Source organism: Aythya fuligula, chromosome 5, assembly GCF_009819795.1.
Source record: "Aythya fuligula isolate bAytFul2 chromosome 5, bAytFul2.pri, whole genome shotgun sequence".
In the NCBI taxonomy this organism is placed as follows: domain Eukaryota; kingdom Metazoa; phylum Chordata; class Aves; order Anseriformes; family Anatidae; genus Aythya; species Aythya fuligula.
In genome coordinates, this window is record NC_045563.1 from 52372814 (window position 1) to 52388066 (window position 15253).

The following is a 15253-nucleotide window of genomic DNA, read 5'->3' on the forward strand; positions in this document are numbered from 1 at the left end:
CACAAAGAGCAAGGAGAGGTAGGCTCATGCTGTGACACAAATAAATGAACAGTGAAACAGCAATGGAAAAACACGGGCCCAAGCATTATAAGAAAATATCAGACCTGAAAATGATTGCCTGTCTTAAGCAATAGACTGTAACAAAACATATGTTACAAATATGATCTGGTTGTGCAATCTAGTTTTGCTATTACAGAGAAATGGATTTGGGGCCGTAAGTGTTAGCTTCTGTGCGTATCTCCCTATTTTTCTATCACAAGAGGAAAAAAAGAAAGCCAATGCCAATATTTGCACCTGGGGAGCCCTGTATCTGTTCATTACCAGATAGAGGAGGCATTAGCAGATACATGGAGATGCTGGCACGTCTTTTTTTCCTTTGCACTGCACTGCTAGGCATGTGTGTTGCCTCCTGTTCTTCCAACAAGCTGGGAGGATCCAGATCCACATCCCCTTGTCTTGTAGGGCAGTGTGAACAGGGCTTCTTGGCTGCAGCAGGACCTGTCTGCATGGGACATCTCACAGGGGCTGCCCCTTGCATTGTTACCTGTTATCACACAGGTAACAAAAGTGCCACATCCACTTTACTAACTCCTTGCTCCCGAGGTGCTGTTACTGAGAGCAAGTGCTACTTCTGCACACTTTTTCCTTACCACCAAGGCAGCAAGCACCTCTGTGAGCAGCAGGGCCCGTGTAGCATCGCTTCCCTGGGGCACAGCGGGGTTATCAGCGAATCACAGAACCAGGTACGTTGGAAAAAACCCTCGGTTCGTCGCATCCAACCCCTGCGTGCACTCAGGCTGCGTGCAGGGGCCGGAGATGCCCCCTTCTAGCCACCCGCAGCATCTCTGCCGTGCAGCATCTCACCGGAGCCGCTCGGCGGGCTCACCCCCGGCTGTCCCCGGGTCACAAGCCCTGGGGCTGCCGACCCTCGGTGCTGCCGACCCCCGGGGCTCCCCGACGGCCGGGTCCGGGCGCTGTGGGCGGTGGGGCCGTGCCGGGGGCGGAGCGGGGGGCACGGCCGGAGGCGGAGCAGCTCCGCTGGCGGCTCCGGCGCTCGGCGGCGGCCGGGCACGGGGCGAACACGGCAGCTGGAGCCGCCGGGAGGTAAGGGGCTGGGGCTGGGGCTGCTGTAGAGGGGCTGCGGGACTCGGCACCGGGACCCAGCCGAGCCCCCCAGCTGCTGTCCGCAGAGATCCCTCGGTTTCTCGTCCCCGCTCCCGGTGCCGGGAGGGAGCGCTGCGCGCCCCGCTGTAGGGCTGGGGTCGGGGTGCTGCAGCCCCCGGGGTTGGGATGGAGCAGGAGGAAAGGGGGGAGTTACCCGCAATTCCCACTTGTGCCCGGCCCGGTGAGCTTTGCTTTGCTCACCCGCAGCCCTGCCTGCCCGGCTCGGTGCTGCCCAGGAACGGGGGTTTGTAGGAGCCGGGTTTGTAGGAACCTAAACTTCTGCGGTTAGGTATTGCTCGCTCAGAGCAGGCAGCGTTTGCATTGCGTTTGGGTGGTTTTCTGTGAGGTCTCTTTGGTTAAGCGTAATTTATTTCTCCCCAATGCTGCTCTCGGCTATTAGCGAGCCCTGCGTGCTTGCTGCCTGTGTTTCTGTAATAACAGAAAATGCGAAGGCAATTAATAGGCTCCAGGCACGTATTTCATTGAATAGCCAGTGGCTACCAGAGCTGGTTGGACAGGAGCGTGCTGGAGATGGCTGCGCGCCTGCCTGGGTGTTCTCAGGTCGTGAGCATGGGCTCGCCCTGCGTTTTTACCAGTGGGTAAAAGTGAGCGCCTTTATTCTAGAGTTGTCTTAGCGAGATGCGTTCAAGTGCCTCGTGGGCTCTGCCAGTGAAATGAGCGTTGTGGTGCTTGGTGCGTTCGTAGGGAGCAGCAGTCGCTGGGTCTCAAAAGTGAGCAGGCTGAAAGCAAATGATAGGAACGTCGCTGGAAGACATAGGTGTGTGCTTTCTTTTTCATAATGGAGGGGGGGGGGAGGAGAGAGATTTTTTCAATTTTTGGCTGTGTAGGATGGTGTATATGCTTCTCTGTTGTCTGCTTTTTCTGAAGTATTTGTGTAGTACGGTCAGATGATTCAAGCGGCTGACCCTCCCTGGAAGGCAGTTAATATTTCTGTATTTGTTGTGGCCGCAGCGCTGCTTTTGTTGGCGTTAGCTAAAGAACTGTGCAGTGCAGTTGCCATGAATTTAAGTGGAGGGGGATGAGAAGAGGGGAAAGAGGATCTTTAACTTTTCTGAGACAGCCCAGACTTGCCAGCGAAATGGGGATACAATTTCTGACTGTCCCGCGCTTCCCTCAGAGCAGCCCTTCCCACACAGCGCTTAGCTGGGGAACTGTGTCCCAGCCCAGGAGAGGTGCAGGTGAGCGGGTGGTTGTCTCTCGAGGAGCAAAGGGAGAAAACATCAGCCTGCAGAACAGCTCTGTGCTGGGGCAGGGTGGGACCAAACCCTGGGGTGGGCTGGGGGGCCCCAGCTGGGAGCCCCCAGCCTTGGGGGTGATCCCAAGCGAGGGCTGTGCAGTGCCGTGGCAGCCCCGCGCAGCTGCTGCGTTGGTTCGTAAGGCAAGTATGCAATGTTTCCTTTGTAAATCATGGGGAAATCCCTTTATTTTCTCTGGGGCGTAAGGATATGGCATGCTGGGAAGAGCACCAGGCTTGCGTTTCCAGGCTCGCCTAAAAAAGTTAAGAGTGGAGCCCAGCAACTGCACGTCCCCCCAGTGGAAGCCGAGGGAGGCAGAGCGGTGTTTCCTTCTGTTTTTTCTCCCTGCAAGAGGAGTGGGATCGGGGTTGTTGCGTCCTCTCCTCAGCTGATGGCAACGAATGACTATCCCGGTGTGATCTCACTTTTGGCTGCTGTAGCGTGTATTATACTTCTCAGGGTGGGGCTGGGCAAAAGGGAAACGGGAATCGTTGTGTGCGTATGAAAATGCTGAGCTATCCTCAATTCTTCTGCCAAGTTGTCTGTGCGTTGTTTAATTCAAATAATTTCATACACGCAGCCTTGCAGGTCTGTTTGAAAAGGCAGAAACAGGATCCGTAACCAGGAATAGCCCTGCGGTTCAGAAAAACACAGCTAGCATCTGTTACCACGACTTCGGTTTGTTCCTCTCCTGGCATCAGCAGGGTGACAGGTCAGTCGGCCAGGTCCGACGTCCTGTGCCAGAGACCCTGGGTGGCCGGTGGTGACCCCCAGAATTGTAACCCCAGCTCCTGCTCGGTGGGACAGGGGAAAGGCTTCAGGCCACCTGGCTGCCCGGGGCTGGTCCCCGATAGCAGGCGGTGGCCGGCTGGTGTGGGTCTCTGCGGGCTGGGTCTGTCTCCTGTGCTCACTGTTTTCAGTGTGACGGAGCTGGCTGGGGTGTTGGTGCTCCGTGTGCTGTAGGGGCAGCATTTTCTCTCCTAGCACCTTTTATCTTCCCTTAATCTATCCCAGGTTGAATACTGTAGGCAGTTGAAGCAGAGCCATTTCATGCTTTGATGTGTGTTTATTGGCTCTAGCTTCTCATTCTCTTGCCTTTTTTTGCTTTCTTTTTTTTTTTTTTTTTCTTTTTAATTAAATTAGCTCTCTCTTTCCCACCCCACCTCCCCAAACAAAAAGAACTAGAGCAGAGGAGGCAAAAAGTGAATTAAATGACTTTTTTTTTTTTTTTTTTTTTTTTTTTTTTTTTGTGTGAATGGGTTTTCTTGCCTTCCCCCTGCCTTTCCTGCTGCCTTCTGTAAGATCCCTTCTTAATTAAAATATTATGACTATCCTTATGGTAGCCCTTCACTAGTGGCAAGGATCCTAATTTGACGTCAATGCAAAAATACTAGTTTCTGGCATAAGGGCAGATGACATTTCATCAGCTAGTGCATGCCCATTTTTTTTTTTTTTTTAAACCACAGTGCTAAGACCATATGGGCAGATAATGAGTTTAAGCTGATAAACAGCTTACAGATTTGCCCAAATAAAGGACTTTCTTCCTAGAAGACACGTTTTCCTTTAAAATAAATAATGCAGTTCCTGTGTTTTTATTTAATTATCTCTAGTCCTGTCTGTTCTCACCAGGCTGCAGGAAAACAGACACAACTGCCCTGGAAACAGAAGCTACTGAATTTATGGGGCCGTGGGTCTTAGCTCAGGAAGGACTTGAAACGAGAAGCTCAGATGCTACAAAATTGAGGCTTTAAGTATCTAAATAAACAGATGGTGGTCGAAGTTGTATTCGAAGAGTGTTGTGAGGTAGTGCATAGTTCTTGACATCTTGAAGATGAGTCATTGCATGAGGTGTTTGTAGGTCCAAGGTCTGTCTGGGAGCTATAATTAAATGAGATGAATATCTATACTTCTTGCTGATCCTCTGAGGCTGCTGAAGCAGCCCTTGTTTGTGGGTTTTGTTGCAAGATAAAGGCTACTTTTGCTTTTTTAAGAGTCTCTCTGGCTAAAGTTTATGTTGATCCTCCCCCCAACTTAAACTTAAGCTCTCATCAGTAAAATCAGAGAGAAAGATTTTGGATCTTTTTTTTTTTTTTTTTTTTCCTATTAAAAAAAATCAGAATAGTACAGTGAGTGCTGGGAAGCTGAGGTCTGTAGTTGTGACTTCAAAATAGTAGCTCAAAACCAAGTAATGTATTTGCATGAGAGGGCACAGCCCATGTATCTGTACCCCAAAATGCATAGAAGTGAGCTAGTTAGGATCTGAAATTGCTTATTCCCTTCTAAGCTATTTCATAAGTTCTTTTTCTTTTATTTTTTTTAACTTGGAAATTATTTCTAATCTTAATTCTAAATATCAAAGGAAGGAGGAGGAAGAAGTTTGTACAGAAAAATGAGTCCAAACAATGGTATTGTTTCTTATGATGCTTACTCCCTCTAAAACTTCCTTGAATATTTTGTGTTGTCCATTCCCTCCTCTCCTACCACCTCTCAGCACTCGGAAGATTGCTGGAATTTAATCGTGTTTCATAAGAGGGTATGTTCCAGATGTCCAGACTGGTGCTTTCCGAAGGTTGCTTTTGGTCCTACGGCTGCTTGGACTGTGCCGTTCAGCATCCCTTGTGTCTGTTCCTTCCCTACACCAACCTGTCTTGCTTTCTCATCACCATGGAGTCCTGAGTTTCCAAAATGGTGAATGAACGACCCTATCCCTTAGTTCCTGGCAGAGGATTCAAATGGATTCATCACCTGTTGAATACTTGATGGGTTGTTGGTTTTTTGTTTGTTTTTTTTTTTTTTGGCCTCCACCTCTCACCTTGGACCTAACTTACCCCTTCTCCATTGGTAAAGATCTGCCATGGGCTGGTGTAGTACAAGGTGCTGAGACTGAAAATGGCCACAGGAAGGCATTGTGTTAATCTTATTTTTGTTAACCACACCAGCCGCTAAAACAGTTTGTCAGCATGTTTTTATTTATAATTTTTTTTGCACAGATAATTCTTAAAGAAACAAATGATTTAAAGATGTTTTACTCTTACAAATTGACCCCATATGGGATTTGCTTCTGTACCTCTGCTACCTTCTGCTTATGTGGATGCTTTGTGTTTGCTGGACTGAGACCAGACTTACAAGATGCAGTGGATGTTACATGACAATTGAGGGTATTTCTGTGGTATATTTTTTTCCCTCACCAGCTTCAGTTTAAAAAAAAAAAAAAAAAAAAAAAGTTGTAGCTGTCCTCAGAGAAGACAGAAGTGGGTTTTTGACCACCACAGGTTTTTAGTACGGGTTCTATTTCTGCACGGGATCCCTTGTAATCCTTCTTGGAGGGACTACACAGATACTACAATTAGAACATCCCTAGAGGTTCTTACCATATTTGTGTCATTTGTTTGTTTTTTGCTGTCAGGATGTTTGCTTTGATACATATTTACTCCAGAAACTTGGTCTAAAATGGAAGCATGCAGCTACTTGATAAATAAATTGAAAGGTCACTGTGGAAATATCTGATCTTGAGCCCAAATGAAGTTCAGTTTTCTTAGACCAGTGTATCACTTGAGGAAGAAACAGAAGATGCTTTGGATGAGATGCAGTAGTAAAACTTCTGTCCATGTACTTCGTATTACTGGCCTTTATGGCCATTGAAAAGGGGCTGCATGATCTCGTGAGTCAGGGCATAGGTCCGGATTTCCTCTGCTCAGCTGTTGATTGAGTGTTTAGTTAGTTAAGCTCTGTTCCTGCCCTTCTCTCTCTCTCATTTAGCTGGCATACAGCTGGGTCAGGACTTCTGAGGGTATCTGCATGGTGCCTGATGTGGTCTGGGGTTTGTCCAGGTTAGTCTTTGGGAAGCGGTGGAAGAAGCATCTCGTTGATCCTGGGGAAGTGGAACCGAACCAAGCTGCTAATGTGAAAAGTCGTGTAGCATAGCAGAGATAATAATAACTCTTATATCCCTTCAAACTTCTCACTTGAGTCATAAACAGCTTTAAATGAATTTTATGCCATTCCAGATGTCTGGAAAGCCAGCGGAACAGCTGAGCGGGTCGGGGTGTGGGACCATATGGCCACTTGTTCTCTGTGGTTCAGTGGCACAGCCCCACAGGGGCTTGGGAGCGGTGGCCACTCGGGTTGTGTGTGTTGTGCATTATTCCCATGCCGAGCCTTTCTCCAGCTCTGCACTTCTCAGAAGGCTAAGCAATGAAATTGTAATGCTAACAGCTTTTTTTCATGGCCCGATGCCCAGTTTGAAGAAGGGTGATTTTGGTCATGTTGCTAGACGTACGTATTTATGGCCCCATTTTATCTGTTGAATTTAATCTGTTCGGGTATTTTTAACATTATTGTGGAAACAGTTACTATATTTACTCTTTATGAAAAGCGCAGTGTAAGACGGTCCACGAGGAGGGAGTTCAGAGTAATAAAGATTGCACCAAATGATGGTGTCTACGCTTCTTCAGGGAAAAAAAAATGGACTAAATGAGCTGACTGGCAGCTTGCCTGTTCGTGAGACATGGCCCTCGCAGGGCACTGAACTGGAACGCGGTATGCTGGGAAAGCAGCGATAGGATTTGTTCTTGGCTCGCTTGATGGCACATCTCGTTTTCTTGGGGAGTGAAGAGAACCAGATCTTCTTGTGCACGGAGCTGTTACGCCTGGCCTGGGCTGGTTTCTCAGACCTGCTGAGAACCTGTTTCTCATGGAAGTCTCTGGGACCTGCGGGTGCCTTTCAGCCAAACTTGCAAAAGCCCGCTGCCAGGGTAAATGGGAGAGCAATACGGAAACTCAGGTGGCATCTAGAACAGACATGCATTAGAAATAATGGAGAATGAAGGACTGAATGTCCCAAAAAGCTCTTAAGAGGGCTGGATTGGGATGTGATGTATTTTTGAACTGCTGGGTTCTTGTTCCTGTTAATGTCAAGGGGGATTCTCAGAGCCGCCTGAAACGAGGCGCTTATCTTGTGTTGATCAACAAAGCTTTTGCTTCCTATGGGAACATGGCTGAAGCACAGACATGTGACAAGCATCTTCTGGAGCTGCACCACACTGTTTTCCAGAATGAGATGCAGGAAATGCTGGGAGTTACTTCTGCAAATGCTCAAGGCGTGAGGCTGGAAGGATCGATAGATCTTTGACCTCTGTTTTCCTTCAGCCGCCTGAGACCCAGCTTGCTGATGTGATGCGTGACTGGGTCGGCAGGCCTGGAAAAAGACCTTCCAAACAGATTAGGATTTGAGCTCAGCATGGTGCTTTGCCAGGTTACCAAAAACAAAACAAAAACAAAACCTCTTATTTTAAATGTTTGATGGGTCACATCAGTCATTAGCAAGTCTGATGAGATTAAGAAGAAACAGGCTTCCCAAAGGTGGATGGATGAAGGTTGCTATTTTTTCTTTTTTTCTCTCGCTGTGCTGAAAGGAACAGAAGGTTTCGTGCTTTGCATTTTGTGTGTTCATATTTTGATACTGCGCTGGGGAAGGCTTGGCAGGAGAAGAATCAGTTGAGTTTACAAACATTAATTTTCTTTGTTAATGCCACTACAGGTACTTCCAAGCCTCAGTTTGTAGTGGATTTTTCTTGGTATTTCTGCAGGGAGCAGCTATGAAGCACTGCAGTAGCCTCAGGGAGCAGAGGGCATTGGGCAGCGAGTGGGACTCTCAAGTCCTCTCAATGATTTTGGTGCTCAGAACTGGGAAGTACAAATACCAGCACCACCAGCATCAGCCTGATGTGTAGATAAAGCCTCTTCCTATGTGGGCAACTTGCTTTGCTTTTCTGAGCATCTGTTTGGCCAGCTGTGAAGATGTAGACGGTTGCCTCAGCATGTGGGTGTGATGCATGCTCCTGTTAGCTAATCTTGGCGATGTGCGTTGGAGTTGAGAAGCCTCATGGCTTGCAGTTTGAAACCGTGAAGGTTTAAAGTGGTGTCAGCCACAAGCTTGCCTCCTTAGGAAAGAGAAGTAGCAGCTTGTCGTCCCTCTGGAGCAACAGGAGCCAAGGGTTTGTGGGCTGGAAGAAGAATTTACCTAGGATGGAGGACGTGAGAGAGAAGGGTGCCTCATTCTAGCCTTTTAAACAAAGTCTGAATGGTTTTACATGGAGCTCTGTGGAGATCTGTCTGGGGCTGGATTTCGCCCTTACACCATAGGGTGATGCAGTTGCGTTTCCTTTTGTTGTTTTTCCCGTCCCCCCCACCTCAGCTTGCTTTTTATGATCAAAGCTCCATTCTTTAAAGATATGCCAGTGCCATGTAACAGCGCGCAGAAAATCCCCTATGGGGAACAGTTCTGATTAGACATTGAGGAATTCTTTAATTCTCTTCAGACTCCTTACTATTAGGAACATCTTGTTGACAAAAGGTGTGGCTTTTCTCCTTGCTGTTGCTGCCTCTTCCTTGGCTCTCTTCCTCCCCAGATGATATGCTCATTCCTTTTGCTCTCCCGTTGTCTTGTCTTATATCAACTTGGGTCCTTGGTTCTTGCATTCAGCTCATTCTTTTATCTTCTACAGCACTCAATGAATGCTTAAAAATAATAAATATTAATAATAGAGTTCTTTGAACTGGCAGGTTCTTTAATGCTTAAGCTCACCTTTTCCTGCTGCTTATCCCCTATTAAAAGTTGCTATAATCTGCAGACTGTAACCGTAATAACTTCTGCCACAGTGGCTGGGTCTGTGACAAACGTAGGATTATAGCTCCAGGTGGGGAAGTGGCAGTGGGAGCAGATAGCCTCAAAGGCACAAAGATGTTGTTTCAGTTGAAATATTCTTAGCAATAAAGGAAGAGAAGCCAAAAAACGTAGATAAATAGTTCTATTCCCACACTAAATAGTCCTTCTTACATAGGTTTCCGCAGAGTGTCAGTGACCTATATAGGATAATCCTGTATTGCACGTAAAATCCTGCCTTTAGAAGAGGAAAAGTGTTCTTTCTGGAGAATTTATTTTAAGAAAGCTGTACTTTTGGAGATGCTTTCAAGTGAGCTCAGAGGAAGCATCTCAAAACAGCAAGACAAACTGTGTCATTACTGGGTGTTTTCTTTTAATTCCCTCTCAATCAGGTTAACCTCTCCCTAGAGCTACAGAGGAGAAAGCTGCTGCCTGCCCCCGTGCACAGAGTTGTCCACGTAACGTCCAGGCCAGGCTCCAAAGCTTTCACCATGTGTATGTAGACACACACACACACACACACACACACACACACACACACTTTTGGACATCAGCAGCATTTTTACTGTCTCAGATCACACAGACAAGGGAACAAGTAAAGTAAACAGGAACGAAGTGCATGAGGCTTTCCCACCACACCTCCTTTCCTCTGTTAAACAATACAGCTAGAAGACGAGAGAATCCTGAAGCATCAGGGCAAGCTTCAGGAAGCCTTATTTGTTTCCTGGCGTGGTGTTGGAGTGCCCCTGCTTAGGGAAGGCGAGCTGTGCCGAGCCAGAACCTCAGTGGGGTGGGTTGCTTCCCGGCTGATGTCTTCAGCAGAAACCACACAAGGTACTTCTTAAGGTTAGGACTGGCTGGGAGTTTTTCAAGGAGACTATTTGCATGCAGAAAATGCTGATTTATTGAAACCAATACTGCTTTGTGGGAAAGGGCTGGTCTCCACTCAGTTCTCCTTAGGTGAATTTCTAGGGTTTGGAATAGAATTTCTTAGTCAAAACACAGATGCTGGCTGGGAGGCAAGTGGTTTTGGTTTTTCACCTATGCTGTCACAGATCCAAAACAGGGTCCTGAAAGCAGGTTTCTTACATGCCAGATATGTATGTCCTAACCACAAGACTGGTGTTCTCGTGCACATGGGTTTTTGCATGATGAATTCCAAGGTGGTTTCCATAGCTTAATACCCATGGGAAATAAAAAAAAAAAAAAAAAAAAATCTTAAAATCTCCTGCCTCCCCAAAAAAATGTGCTGGGGTGAGAAAATAGATTGCTGCCTACATGTCCTTGTGTTTCTCTGTGGCCTTGCTGTCTTTCTTCCCTGGTTCTGCAGGTTTGTGGCTCCCCTGGATGTTATCTTTGCAGGGTGGAGAGAAAAATCTCTGGAGACCTTAAAAAATAATCAGCACATCAGTCAGGAGAGGAGAAGAGTGACTGTCCCTAAAGCACTTCTGGTATATTTTGGCAGGGTCAAGGCTATACAAGTGAGAGTCTGGTTATAGGATGAAAATGCTCCTAATCCCCTGCCCTCTCCGAGGAGTGCTGTTAGAAAATGACCTGAAGCAGCCAAGGAAAATATAGCTGAACACGGCTGATGTGTTTGTGCCTGTGCCATTGTTGTTGGGCAGGGTATGAAAAAATAACGCTTAGGGCAGGAGAGGAGCTTCTTGGAACAGGATGAAACACTCTCCTGCTGGTTTGATTGCAGTGAGCTCAGCAAAGGAGGGGTAGCACATGGTTTCAGTAAGAGGCCTCTTTCTTCCAGTTTCTTCCCTTCTCCTATGTTATGGAGGGGAGAGGAAAGTGGTCCTCTCTTCGTACATTCTTAATTCTCCTCAGAGTGAAAAGAAAGCCGTGTTGAGGTCTCCAGAAAGCTAGGTGTGTGCTTAACCGGGAGATTTGATCTCTGTGGTTGTTGTCTGCAGAAGGCTCCGGATGTGGTTGTTGAGAGCAGCTCAGGCACCTGAACGCCGATGTGATGCTTGGCTGCAGAAGGCAGCTTCTTGGGGCTTCCTCTATGGTAAAAGGTGAAGTTGCAGAACTGAGGTGGTCACTCCAGCTCTGACTGTATGAGAATCCCACTTTGCCTTCTCTTGGTATTCTTTCTTTTTCCATCTTTCAAAAAAGAAAAGGTGGGACGTGGGTGGAGGGCTAAGCTGCTGGTTGGAGCTCCAACATTGCATAGGCAAAGGAGAAACACTCCCTTTTAGAGGCAAAATGTTCCAGGCTGTTGCTGTGTAATTGAGGTTTAAATAATGGCTGTTTCCGGAAACCAAATGCATCCTCACGTGGTCTCTGCTAACCTGTTTAAAGAAGACTTTTGTTCGTATTGTGGTAGATGAAGAGTCTGAGCTTGCCTCCTTGGTTTACCTCCTCCTTCTCCGTCGAGTTGAAGTAGGAGGTGCAAGGTGTGTTTGTACCACACAGAATCACGGGGCAGCAGAAGGCCCCAGAAGGTGACATCCAGAACCAGGATGTCCATACAGCTCTGCTGGCTTCAGCAGGTAGGTCTAGAACCCACATCTTGGCTCTGGGACCCCCATAATGTCAGAGCAGTCCTGGGTGCGAGATGAAACTCCAACCTGTGTGTGACGATGCAGAGGTGCAGGCCCCAGGTGCAGAGTGTTTATAGGAACAAATAAAAAACCTCTAAGCCTTGCTCATGTGTTTTTGGTGATAGACAGGCAATACTTCTCAAATATTAGGTGACAATTATCTTAAGAAAATAAGAAAATATTTTTCTTAAATTAATCAAGTCTGAGACTTCTGTCTTTGCCTGAAACATCAGCAGATCTCTGCCTCTTCTTCTGGTTACAATCATTGGAAAAAAACCTCTAAAGAAGCCTTTAAGAAGCTCATTGTTAAGGTTCCCTAGGTCCCCAGGCGGATGACGATAAGCTGCTGTTTTTCTTCAGAGGCTTAGACTGTGCTGTTAATGATCACTGGAGCTGGGGATGATGTGAGACCTTTTTAAGGATTAGACCACTTACCCTCTAAAGTCAGTTTGCATCTTCTAATCAGTGAATGACCAGACTTCTTTGCACCCACTGCATGTCTGTATTCTGCACATTAGTCAAGTATACAGTATACTTAAATTAATGAGAAAAGCAAGCTATTGATCTAAGACTTCACACTTCTTTTTTTCTTCTTAATCAGGGATGAAGAACTGAAAAAAAAATCAAGTTAGTGAGAAAATAGTTTCATTAAGTTGAGAACTTGGATGCGTGTCTCAAAGATGTATTCTGGAGCTGGGTTGCAAATTCATCCTACTGAGCTAAGTACAGATTGCACTAGGACAGCGCTGGGGAGGGTTAGCCAAAATCCAGACCAGGGCTGCATGCCCAAACTGTTCAGTGGGGCTGCCTTGCAAAATCCTTCCTGCAGCTGGATCTGTACTGCGGGCTTCAGTGAAGAAGCCATGTAGTGGATCTGTTCCTGATAGCATCCTATAAAATTATACCTGTGGACTGTCCTTTAATGTGAAGCTGCAACCTTCAGCTGTGATCTTTGATTCTTTATAAAGTGCAGTGGTATGGAGTAGGACCAAAGATTGATTTTTAAACAGAACGTTATTAAGTGTAAGAATGCCTCAGTTCGACTGTCTTGCAGCTTCGTGACTTTGCATGTACAAGACTTATCACTTCCTCCACCTTTCCTGTTCTGCTGTCTGTGATCCCTCATCACTCTGATTTGTGATGAAGCAAGGCAAGGGTTTGTCCAGGTACTCTATTGCTTAGCAAGGAGGTGGTGAATCGGATGCTGTTGTTGAAACTTGTGATAAGGTAATTTTCTCACCCTTCCAATAGCTGTAAATGCATTTGAAAGAAGATTGACATTGCTAGTAGCATGTGTTATTGTGTGTATACTCCTGGAAATAAATCAGAGATGGACTGGTAGCTAATGAAATGGTGCAGCATTCCCGAGTGAGCAGCTTGGGCAGGCACCTGAGCTATCCATGTGCTCGCCCACCAGAGTGTTGCTCAGAATCCTCCTGGCAAATGCAGCCTCTCTGTTTTGTTTCACAGTGATTTTCTACCACTTACTTATTGAGTTTCTGTGCAATACACAGCATTTCAGTATCTCCCAGTTGCAAATGGGCTGTATCTCAGGTACCTCTTCCAGGCAGAGTCCTCTTTCATCAGTAAAATGGGCAGTGGTAATGTCAAATCGAAATGACTTGCTGAGGGTGTTGCAGGAAACTTGTGACAGACGAGAGAATGAAAAGCCTTGTTTAGAAAGAGTCACAATCGCTTTCTTCCTTAATAGCACCTACCCGAATTCTTCTCCTATGAAAGACATTTCACGCTTGAAAAATGGGAAGGGAGTATTTCCTGTCTTACTGGAAGAGTTTTCCCAGCTAAATAAATAGCTTTCTCCACCGCTCTCTTGGCTGCATGTCCCATGCAGCTCAGTGTTCTGCTGTTGCTCTTCTCTTGCCTGTATTAATTGTGCGTTCACTAAATTTGGATAGAACGCCCTTCTCCCTGTAAATGAGTCTTTGGGGGTATGTGTGTTTCTCACAGGAAAAACAAAGAATTTCTGAAGTTTTGGGAGAACTGAGGGGAGAATCTTATCTCAGCCAAAACAGTGCGCGTTTTGTGGTTTGTGGATAAGCATTAGAGCATGGGAGACTGGTGGGGGTCATGGCCCTGGGATCCAAGCCTCATTTTTCCACATCTAAGCACTGCCTCTCTTGCCTTCTGACTGCAAACTTTTGACCTGTTAACTTTCTTGGAAGCATGCACAGGTTCATAACAAGTGCTCTCCTTTGAGCAGACTACGTTTTCAGAATGTTTCCCCCCAAAAATATTTACAAAGAGGATCTAATTAGGCCTAACAGTCCTTAACACGTTAGCAACTCAAGTCCTACCATTTAGTGGCATCTCAGGAGTGCTGTGGTCCTGAAGCATTTACCTGTTTTCACTGCAGAAATCCTAATCAAAGGCACGAGGTAGTGAGATGGCTTCTTTCTTCACCCCGAGGCGATCCTGGGTGCTTCCATGAGAAAGCAGTGGAGCTTTGGAGATGTTACAAAGGCACTTGCTGTAGAAACTTCCCAGGCACAGATGGGGAGTTGCTAAGTATTAATGCCAGTTGTGCAGTTCAACATCACAGCTTTGTTCCTGAAATTGTAATAATATTTAAAAAAAAAAATCATCTTTGATCCTGATGAGGAGCTCCAGTCCCCGAGCTTGTATCGAATCTGGGTCAAAGTTTTAATTTGATGCTGAGTACCCTTGGTGGCAGCTGAAATTAGTGGGCGCTGTGTGTGCTCAGCCCTTTGAAAGTAAAACTGTGTGTGTACGTTGTGTACTGAAGCAGAGATCTCGGGGGTTGCAGTGCCTAAGATGTTTCCCCTGTAATAGTTTCTTAGTGAAACCCCAGACAGTTTACATGGCTTCTCTTGAACTTCGGGACTCTGCTTTTCTTGAGCGTATTTGAGGCTTCTAGCCTGGCAACTCCTCAGAGCTTTCTATTAAGGTATTAAGGGGCAGAAAACCAGTTGGTTGCCTCAAGCTGAGGAGGAAATGCTAGACTTGAAGGATTATCTCAGCGCAATGAATTTTAAAGACTTTTTGCTATACATGTGCGGAAAGCTATCAAAATGCTAATGGTTCTGAGGGCTTTTTTTTAACCATTTCAGTATAGAGAGCAGTTGGGGTGGTAGTGAGGAAGAATGGTGCTATTTTACTGCAAAAGGATGGTCCAGCCAGAAATTAAGTATTAAGTGGCTTTTCGTCTCTGTTAGCCAGAACTTCTGCAGCGATAAGGAAGAATGATGCTCCTGGCATCAGGACAGGATCAGGCTGGGTGACTCCTGCAGCTCCTTCACAGGCTGAGGGAGCAGGCTGGAGGCTCGGTAAATGGCAGTACAGACACATTTTTGGGACACACACCTTGCCCACAGCTCTGGGGATGCATCTGTTGTGCAAGAGGTGTGCACGGCTCTGCTGTCAGCACAACTCATCCAGTTGAGTCCTGGGACCAGGTGGGTCATCCTGGCTGCAAATCCATTGCAACAGTGGAGGCATGTCCTCTGTGCGCTCATTCCGGTTTTTCACCAATAAGACGCAATTCTCCTGGCTTTCTTCCTGCACTGTCTTCACCGAGGGCAAGCTCAGGCTCCAGGCTTACAGCTGAGAGGACTGTGTGTGTTTGTTTCTGGGCAGCA

At 46.6% G+C, this 15253-nt stretch overlaps 1 protein-coding gene across 2 annotated transcripts in view; it reads left to right on the forward strand.

Moving 5' to 3' along the window:
- Positions 1 to 1051: 1051 nt before the first annotated feature.
- Positions 1052 to 15253, forward strand: part of TSPAN18 (tetraspanin 18) — a 106318-nt gene continuing 92116 nt past the window's right edge. Inside the window, exon 1 of one of the 2 annotated variants that reach the window (XM_032188024.1) lies at positions 1052 to 1104. The gene's annotated coding sequence lies outside the window, so the exon portion shown is untranslated. Of the gene's footprint in view, positions 1105 to 1835; positions 1943 to 15253 lie in introns of those variants that run through there. The other variant, XM_032188025.1, reaches the window with a different exon arrangement.